Source organism: Ctenocephalides felis, unplaced genomic scaffold (assembly GCF_003426905.1).
Source record: "Ctenocephalides felis isolate EL2017-DRISC unplaced genomic scaffold, ASM342690v1 CF-g0.4_SCAFFOLD_01886, whole genome shotgun sequence".
Taxonomy (NCBI): domain Eukaryota; kingdom Metazoa; phylum Arthropoda; class Insecta; order Siphonaptera; family Pulicidae; genus Ctenocephalides; species Ctenocephalides felis.
The window spans coordinates 158,694,145-158,705,277 of NW_020538040.1; the positions used below are offsets into that span (position 1 = coordinate 158,694,145).

At 29.5% G+C, this 11,133-nt stretch overlaps 1 pseudogene; it reads right to left on the reverse strand.

Annotated features, from left to right (window-relative positions):
- Positions 1-3,460: 3,460 nt before the first annotated feature.
- On the reverse strand, positions 3,461-10,911 carry LOC113376126 (annotated as a pseudogene).
- Between the last annotated feature and the right edge of the window lie 222 nt (positions 10,912-11,133).

Genomic DNA, 11,133 nt, shown 5'->3' on the forward strand with positions numbered 1-11,133 from the left:
ACAATTAAAATCATTTGCGAATTCGCGAATTATAATATATTTTTATAGTCGTGAATAAAACAATGATATAAGAAATTCTACAGCTCGTTCGTTCATCGAGATGACTTTTATTTCTGTTTAATCTATATAAGAAGAATAATGCATATTTAATGCGATGTTTTATGACTACGGTTCATAAATTTGTAGGAGCCCTCCCACTAACACATCGTATTTTACGAGCACTTTTTTGAACCGTTGCCTCGAATTGGACGCACGAGTATAGTTGAAATAAAACACACTATTTAATAATTTATTTTATTTTAATGAATATATTATGAGAAAATGGTTAAGGACCCTTAAATTATTACACTTAATTTACGCTTATTAAGCGGAATTCATAAGATCTTATATTACGGTTACATAACTGATTATTTAATGAACGATAATATAATGATTTTTTTCTCATGGCGTCACACTCGAAGTACAAAAATTTAAAAAAAAATTAGCAAAAATTAAAATATACTATTTTGAAACACCACTAACAATTTTCATAAATTTTTGGAAATTACTATTTACAAATCATTTAGTATTAATCTGTCGGAATGCTTATAATTTCACTTTGAGAATTAATAATTTAATACATAAATACATACACTTCTAAATACAGATATTATATGCATTTTATCTAGCACCTATCAATTATTTTCAATTGTTGTAAAGTTGTAAAGTTGTAAAAATCCACATAATGGCTGGTTATACACCTTTTTCCCTCTGCTTTCAAATATTGTTGTTGAAAAATTCTTAACTTTATTTGTTTTCACCCTATTGTCAAAATTCTCTCAAGAGCGTGCAATTTTCTAAAATAATTTTCCAACGTCCTCCGAGAAATATTACGAAGAGGACCATGAATATTTAATAAGCGAAAACTATGATACGTTGAAATTATTAGCAGAAAAGAAGTTAAAGTAAACACAATATCCAGCAGCGAAAATGAAACATCCCTTATCAATTCAATCTTAATTGCATTTACGGTGTACTATGCAGATTTTTTGCTCGCAGGAAATTCAACTTGAAACTGCATCGTGGAAAATAATGGAAACGTTATTTAATGAATAGATTGCTCTTATTTTTCTTTTTCACGGATGTCTATCATGATTATGAGTAAAGTTTGCATAATAATAATAATAATTGCGGAAATGTGTTCTGTAATATACAAGTTTTTTATTTTCTCTAACATCTTAAATGAAAGAACATATTTTTCGCGAAAAAATCGAACGGTTCTAGTGCACCCTTGTAAGTATACTTTGGCAAGGTTTTTCTCTGACTGGGTTTTTCTCTAACTCGAATGCTGAAAGTATAAATCTTGTTGATAAATTATTATCGTTTACTGTAAAAGCTCTGATTTCTTATCTACTTAAGTGTAACTAATATGTTGGTAAGTTTCTAATTCTCGACAAATTTTTCATCCAGCTTTTTCTATCACTTTTGTTCACATTTTAAGAATGAAGTTTTTCCAATTGTTCAATTATCGTTATTTTATTCATGATTTTTTGTATTTTATAGCGTTCCTTTTATAACATTTTATAGCGTTTTATAACATACTTCGTGTATGTGTGTGTGTGTGTTCGGATACATATTTTCGTCGACAATTTTGGGAACTCAGATCAACAGATTTGAATAATTCAAAAAACATTCGATTCCTATTATTGATGAGATTTAGCGGTTTCAAATATACGGGGTAAAAATACCACAAATGGTAATCAAGTTTTAGAGAGAACGAAGCGCCGATTCGAATTATTAAATTATTATTTGAACTATATAAAAAAAATTACTTGTGTTGATGAAATAAAAACTGACTAAAGTTTCGAAAAGGCGGGCCCAGCGGTTTTGGCGATCCAATAATAAAAGTGAAAAAAAAAGCCATTTGCCGGTCAAAAATGATGACTAGACATATGCTCATCAAATTATCAGATATTTTATACTGATTTTAAAAATAAGTACAAATTTTATTTACACATTGTTCACGATGCGGTGCTTACGCGCTTCGATATTTAAAAAATAAAAATCAATTTTGTGAAAATTCAAATTTTTCAAAGTCAATACTTTCATAAATTTCAATATTCTAAAAAATCTAATTTTAGCAAAGTTTTCAACAAATTTTAATTCGTGGTAAGTTTCAGCAATATCCCTTAAATCACGATGCCATGACTATTAGTTTATAATATATGCGGCAAATATTCATTTTTTAATGTAGATGTTCAGTTATCAACAGTCTTAACAAAAAGTTTTATCGCAAAGTAAACTATGAGCTAAGAATTTCAATCAAATATTCAATAAATTTATTAATATCAATATTTTATCTTTAAGTCTAGTCTATATTCAAAGTAGAAATAGTTTGTCTAATAAAGTGAAAATTACTCTATGAACCCCATCCGTAAGTCTAAAATTTTTGGTCATAATTTGAAAATTCTTTTGTTATTTAGGTACATATAATTACAATCTGCCTGGTAAGGCATTCAGTGAATGTGTAAATATAAGATTTTAAAATCTTACCCAGTGGTAATCTTTTTAGGTTTGGAAATGGATGAGAGAAGGAAACAGAACAGTAATAACTCTACATTATTTTATTTACTAAATCTAAATGGTTAGTTATTTTGAATCTTCTGGGTGTATTTGATGAGAGAAAGTTGGTTTAGGTGATCAAGTCTGGTTTTGAACTTGTCCTCTAACTTCTTCTGCTATCGTGAACATATTGGAGTCTTGGTGGATCAACCAATTTGGGACCTTCTTGAGCGCCTGGCATTGGTTTGAGTTGATAATTTAAATATAGGAAATGCATTTAAAGTCTTTACTATTAATAAAGTATATTTGTCTTCAAGAGAATATTAATCCATGTCTTTCCCTATCGTCGTATCGTATGTGAGTTTTCCATGTGCATCATATCCATATCATCCAAGTCGTCGAATCGTTCTCTCCGACTGTGATGTCTTCATGTAATATAGTATCTCGATGACATCAGACAAATGCACGGCGCGCTCTTTGCCGTCCTGTTTTTCTGTTTTTCATGCAATGAGTATCTTCCGCTTCGCTTCGGCCTCGTAACGACCCCGCTCTTAATTCTAATCTCTCCCAAGAAGAAACGGCTAACGCTATATAGTCGCAATACATCAGGAGTGGCCAAGGGAGATGATCCACATGACTTGGAAGAGTTTTTTCGATTGATGCCTAATACCATCTTGCATTCTGGAGATGAGGCAGAATTTAGCATTCCGTAATTCCGCATATTTTGGACACTGTTTAGTAATTCTAATTACCATTGATAAATAATTATGATCGGTTATAAAACATGGTCTCAAAACTAACGCCAACTCGTATTGCTATATTTACTTTTCGTACGGGTCACCAATTACTAATGATATTTTATTTGAACAGTTCAAATACATTTCATCACACTTGCACACGTTCTTAAATTATGAAGAACTCAGTTGAACAAAACAAAGCCCATATCGTCAACAGACTCATCTGGTGGCGAAGAAGATTCCTTATTCTTTTCCTCCTTAGCAGCTGCAGCTGGGCGGCAGCTCCACAAGCAGCAGCAGGGGCAGCAACTGGTGGTCCAGATTAAAGTTTATGTTTGAGTTGATGTTTCTGATCAGGTCTTTCACGTTTGCTCAACATCGACCGCTTTTGCTTTCGAGATAGTAGAGATCTTCTCACCTGTTACAGCAACATCGTCAACCAAGATAAGAGCAGAGTAAAGGCTGTAAATAATTATATAAACGTATAAAATACTAAAAAATATCAATGCAAACAGCACGCACGTGATGAAATGCTATTAACAAACGACAATTTCAAGATTAAAAAAAAAAATTATTTGTACTTATTCGATTCAAAACGTCAGCAATGTTTAGTCGTATTTAAAAAAAATGTTCAAATCGAATGCCAATCCGTTGATTGTGCTTTCGGGTATGATTTTCAAAATTCGATAGTATAAATTTTACTTTTATCTACAAACTACTAGTAGCTGCTGTTTGTTTAGTAGTAGTACAGCTGTTTGTTTAGTAGTAGTACAAACTACTAGTAGTACAGCTGTTTGTTTATTCTATGTTACTATATCTTGCTATCATTCTTCTTTGTGTCAGATCTTTTATTTGTTATATTATTCTTTTTACAACATCGTGTATCATATTTTTATTCTATCAAAATGCTATATGGTTCTTATTCGAAATAAGTACTTACAAATATTTTACTAATACCATTTTTCAAAACTCCTCAAAACTTTGTAATTTTACTTTGTTAAATTTAATTTTACTTTCAATTCAATATGAATTTAATCTAGTAATAGCCTTTTGGATAAAATGTTGTATGTAAAATCTTCAAAAAAAATGCAACAAAGAACAAAAGAAATTGTAATCCTCAAAAAATTTCTCAGAATTTACACTTGATAGCTACCTAACTATGTAAAAACTAAAAAATAATTACTAAATGAAATAGACTGTATGAAATAGACACCTTGCAATCCTTATATATTCTTATTTTTTACACTATTCAAGATTTATGTTATGTTACGTGCTCGAATTTCTCGTTTTCGCACTGTTTAAATGGTAACTCAGGGTTAACCTAGGGATTACGCATGGTCAACCCGTGGTTTACCCATGGTTAGCCTATCTATATTTAATAAATTTTTACCATTAATAGAATTGATCTATTAAACTTCATAATTTATATGGAAAAATTTTATGTTAATTCAAAGGTTACTCTCCCCTGATCAACATTACGCGACCGCAGGTCTGCACCCCCAGTTCCTCTAACGGCACACACAGTTACACACAACTGGACTGACTTGAACGGCTTTGTATTCTCGACTTGCGTCTTAGCCGGATTAGTGAGCTTATTTAATGAGAATAATCTAAGAAATTTCATTACATAAATCCAAGAAGTATTTAATATAATCTCATTAACGAAAAGTACTTAATTTCCTAAGTACCTATGTTTGTAACGTATCAAGTATTCCGAAATATAATTAGAAAATTGTTTTAATTGGTATTGTATTGAAACGGATCTTGAGATTAACCTTGTTCTAAATATTCATATTCTGGATCAATATTTGATCCACCTCCATTATTAGTTTAAAGCTTGTTTCTTTATTTCATATTGATTTGTATCTTAACGATTGAACAATCCGATTTAATAATGATTTCAGTTTGATGATACAGCATATTTAGTGGTTGGCATAATTTTAGTGCTTATAATATCTTTGTTTGTGTTGCACAATTTGCTTTTGCTTTCCTCAAATACACAATATCATTATCAGTAAAATTAACAACCTGTGCAATTTAAATTATGCAAACTAAATTGTCTGTACAATTTATTGCTATCCATACATCCAATACGAGTATACAGTATGTATATGGTAAATATAATTTCATGCAATTCATAGTAAAAACATATTTAATATACAAATAGTATTATTCAGCATTTGGAAGAAAGGAAAACAAAAATTTATATTTACAATAGAGATAGGTATATATTTTTTCATATAAAGCAGCTATTCGTCATAATATTTAGAATATCATATAAAAACTTAATCCGAACATCCTGATGGAAAAAGTTCTCGACGTCAATTTTAACACAATTTATTACTTTAGTATCGCCCAAGTTAACATAGTATAAATGACACTATCATTTATCTTTTACTATTTGCATACGAAACAACATCTTCTTTCGAATATCCTTTAATATCGAATCCTTAGAGGATTAATTTTGCGAAACTTGTAAACACTTTCGCTTGAATATTATTACAGGATCGTCTCCTACCTTTGTCTGTTGTGTATTTCTTTGAACTCAACTCGCTCTTGTGATAAAATGTGGGCGGTCGAGGACTTCAAGATAAGTTTGCACAAGAACGAATACAGATAAAAAGTATAGTTAAATGAAATAATACAAAAACACATCGAGAAGTCCATTACTTAAGTGTGTTATTCTATTATTACAGTACATTTCTTGCGAGAGATGATATATATACGTAATTGCTCTGTGGGTGCAGTACTGGCGACATCGGAATTTTCATTGCTTTTCTCAACATTTCTCTTATTTAAGAAACGTTATCATTATTGGAAAAGAGTCATGTGAGAGGTAAATACTGATGCAGAAAATATTTTTATTTGTTCAAAGTTATTATACTCTTTTATTACGCTTGATATACAGGGTGTCCCAGAACTCAACGCCAAGCCAAAACGGGGTGATAGTATTGACCCGCGACTTTCCTCAAAAAATTTAAAAAAAAATCACACATAGTTTGGAAATTATTGATTATGAGCTTTCGGAAAAAACCTAGAGCTTTGGTGAAATTGTGACCATTTCAATTATTGTGGTTAATTTTTAATAAGTTTCTTTAATTCGACTTTGAATACATAATCTTAAATAACATTTCTAGGACCACAGTTATAAATGATGATATAACTACTTTAAGTTTTCAAAAATTAAGATTTTTTGTTGAACCATAAATTTGAAATTATTAAAGTCAGTCGACTTTTAGAACCCTCCTTGAAAAAAATGTCCGTATGTTGAAAATTTTCATCAAAATTGGCGCTAATGATCAGGATTGTAAAATGCTAAAATACTTCATAATTTTATTCTTGAAAAATTTCGAGTAAAAAACCTAAAATCAACACGATAACGACAATCATTTGAACTAGTAAAAACCATGTCATTTTTAGGCATTTATTTTTTTTATTATAATTTTCTTTTTTTATAGACATATCGATCCAGACACAGAAAAAAAATTATACATTTATAAATCAGTTGTACATTTGATCAACTTATTGTCGCCATTCATATGTTGTTTGAAATACTATTTAAAATATTCATTTAAATAAAATATTTTTTTTATAATTGTGACCGTTAATCTAGTCTTTCATTCATAGGGTGCGCTTTTTGTGTTTTTCCAATAATTTTAGAATTTTGAAGAATAGTCAACCTAGGAAGTGAAACGTATGGAAGTCTATCAAGATATTTTAGAAACATTATTTAGAATATTGGTATTGTAAAAAAAAATTAATAACTTCCAAATTTGTTCTTAATAAATTCAATAACTTTGCATTCCTAATCGATATGCAAAATTGTTTGTTGTTGATTTTATTTTAGAAACACAAAATAATTTCTACATTTATAAACCAGTATTTTATATAGAAAATAAGCATTGAAGCTTTTTATTTGTTGTAATCAATTTTTGACCGATATTTAAATATGATCGGAATTAAATTTTGTCAATCTTTATTTGAAGATTGGTATGTTAAATATTAAATATATTAAATAGTGGAGTAAATCATTTAATATAAATGATATTTTCAATGCATGTATTTTGCATGTAATCTGGTATAGGAACAAAAATGATTTTTATTTATGAATAGCTTTCATATATTTTTTTTCAAATATTTCTGAAAATTATCCAATACACACATACAAATGAAAAATAAAAATAAAAAATACGCCAATAGAAAATATAAATTGTGTATATGCCACAAAAGATATTATTCATAAATCTAGACAACTCTAATATCGAGATGCAAGAATGAATCCTACAGGTTATATTATATGAATTTCATCATATTTAAACTTAATCATTTTATTTTATTTAATTATGTTAATTATTTAACTCTGTATTCACGTTGTATCAGATTAGTTGAAACGCTGCGTCTGGAATCATATTTAAAATAAAGAGATTATCTCATTCAGCAGAGTAATTAGTCATATTTTATTTTTTCCTGTACAGGTGTAATGCAAAAATTATATTTGAATACTTAATTTCTGTGTCATGTTTCCACTTACAATACAATGTAGTTTCAGCAAACGAAGAGCAAAAATGAAGTATTAAAATAATTTTAAATTCAATTTGGGTTTTTGTTTGGTTTTAACAGAATTTGTTGAAAATATTTACAGAAGCAATATTGTCAAAGCGCTTGAATGCATTCATTTAGTTTACACGGTTTTTATTTCCATTTTTTATATTTTGTTTGCAAATAGCACACGGTTTGGATTTTAATAGAGTTTATACAGTGAGTATATTTTCATTGCACATTTCTCCAATATTCGGTAGTGTATTGTACTGCCAGTCACGTAATTTTGTGCTGAAATTTTAACAATGAATATTTTAAATACAGTAGTTTTATTCATTTCATATAGAATATTCATTTTAGAATAGTGGTTAGTAATATGAAATATAATATACGCGGTATATTTTTGAATATGATGAAACTTTTTATTTCAAATTATTTGAGCGTACTAACGAATCAGAATGCTACTTCTTCATTGCATATTACAAGTTTACAATTTTTTTTATTGCTTATATTTATGTTGTTTGAAGCAATTATATTAATAGTACTACAAAAATGTTATGTGTTATTAACTTTCCGTAGGGTAAGTTATAGTAGTAAGTTATAATAGTAATCGCAAAAAGTCGAAAATGAAAATTTTTATATATCTTTACGTACCAGAGGTTTCTGAACATTTTGGCATACCTTAGTAAAAATGGATGAAGTGTGTGTGTATGTATATGCGAATACAATTTTTTGCCGACGATTTCTGGAACATGAATCAACCGATTTGTATAATTCAAAAAATTGATAAGGAGATGTGCTGATTAGTTTTTGGCAAAGGCAGGTCTAGCCGTTTCGAAGATACGGTGCAAAAATGAAAATTTAATTGTTGAGAGAACGGAGCGCCTGATTTGAATAGGTCTAGCGGTTTCAGAGATCGAGAGAAAAAATTAAAAAAAAAAATCTATTTGGCAGTCAAAAATGATCATTAGACATAGGGACATCAAATCATAAGATATTTTTTAGAGATTGTGATAATGAGTATGAATTTGATTATGATTTGTTATTTCTTATCTGAAATAGCCACGCAACATGCAACACGATTGCTTTGAAAATAATTTAATATATTCAGAAAAATTCCAAGTATAAAAATAATTTCGAAATACAAAAAAATCTAATTTTTCTAAAGTCAATTTCTTTCAAAACTTTTAAATTTCTCAAAAATCTCATTTTTTCAAAGATTTTAGAAAAATTTAAAGGTTTCTTATCCAGTATTTTTAGTACGGGAAGTTCCAGAAATTTGCCTATGCCATGCACCACTAGTTTTTTTTTTTTTTGAGCTGCACTTTCCCGTGGATTCTTGGTTAGTAGAGCTATAAGTTGTAAATAAGATTTCCCAGATTTTATACTCGCATCGGGCAGCTTGATGTCAAGCAGCAGTGACAAGTGTTTTTGCAGCAGATAGCAGTATATCTCTAAGTGTGAAGTCATTGCTAGAGATTGCTGCATTAATAAAAATTTCACATGTAAATTGTAATGTAATGTAAATAGTTGCTATCTATAAAAAGTAGTTAGTTAAATCAAATCGTCACAACAGCTTTCAGGACTCTGTAGTTCTGTTTGCTGTTCGAATAATATATAAAAAATATTATTCTTAGATAAATTCTGGTCCATAGTTTCGATAGTTCAGTATGTAAGTCCCCAGGGTCCGTCGTATGTGAGTAATAGAAGTCGGTTGAAAATTAGCTTTGCGACGCGTTAGTCCCCTTAACCGTGGCTTGTGGCGTTCTATAGCCCTGAGGTCGGTTTATGTCCGTCTTAATGGGAAAAAATGACCAACCTCGACTCATAGTTATTTATGTCAGTACATCAGCAAACGAAAACTGCCCATTTCGTACAATCAAACATTTCAGAATGCTCAGCCTTGTACGTAAAGAAATCTGGTGTGCCTAGATTTAAACTGTAGAGCTAAACCTCCTGACGGTACTTTGTTATAGAATATAGTATCGAGCGTTGCTTCAAAGTCCGCGGGTAAAAAGGTCCACCACCGATATCTCAAAAACAAGTAAAGTTAAGAATTTTTTAATAACAGTATTTAAAAGTAGAGGGAAAAGATGTACAACCAACCATCACCTTAATTCTTACGACTACGCCATCGAGAGATAAACGACAATGTTTGAAAATTTACAACAAAAGTATTTAGTTTGTTGTTAGTGTTTTGGTTATGCACTGTTGTTTAGTTCAGGTGACTGTAAATTTATTCTCAAGTATACGTTTTCTAACAGTTTTATGAAATATATTGGTAATTTTGAATTTGTTTGTATTTTTCAACACTTTTTCTTCATATAACAGTATAAGGACTTAGACGTGAGTGGGGCTAAAAAGGACAACCCTGACAAAGGTGTAAACATTAAAAAATAGTGAATAAAAATATTAATCAACTTGAAAAAGTAGTTTCACAAGATATAAATTAAAAAAAACTGATTATTCCAACTCTGCTGATGAATAGTTCTGACAAAATACCAGATCAAAGTTATATACAGTTTTATCTCTGTAAAAAATGCACTCATATTTTTTGTTGGTTGAATAATGTAGTTATTATTTCGTAATTTTTTTTTAAAATGTCCTGTTTGCCTCCTGGCTATCCCATGGGGTAAAAAGTTCCAACTGACAAATTTTTGAATAATATAAGAAAAATCATACTTCTACAATGATGAATTAGCTGGAAGTTTTACTGAATATAGTCAGATAGTTGTGTGATATGTGTTGCAATATAATTGCTTTGGTTTTCACAATATAATTGCCCAAAGTGAAATTGGATCTTTGTGCCTCGCCTTACCCCCCTACTCATTAGTTTGATAGCAAACTTAAATTTTATTTTAAAATATTTCTATAAAGTATAATATAAACAATCGCAAATTTAAGCCAAGTAAGATTTTTACAAAAAACAATATTTTATTAAGTTGTAATTTTTGTTAAAAACTATATATTTCGTGAACAGATAATATTCGTCTAAACTTAGCGATGCTATTTCAAAATTCTAGTTATATCATTATTAAGTGCATTTTTTAGAATGTATTTACCTTTTATGATATTGTGAGTGTTTTTTCTCCATTTTAGATCAAAATTTTGTCTGTAAATTATATTCTTTATTATTAATGTGGTAAATCACAAAACCGTTGATTCAGTAGAGTACACAATATGTGGCTTCATCAATACAGCTGATGATACCACCGAGCATTGTTTGATTCAGAACAGGAAATAAATCTCCAGTCTAACGATCCATGACTTTCGTTTTCTTCATAATTCCTCTCAATCTTTTCTAAACGATATAATA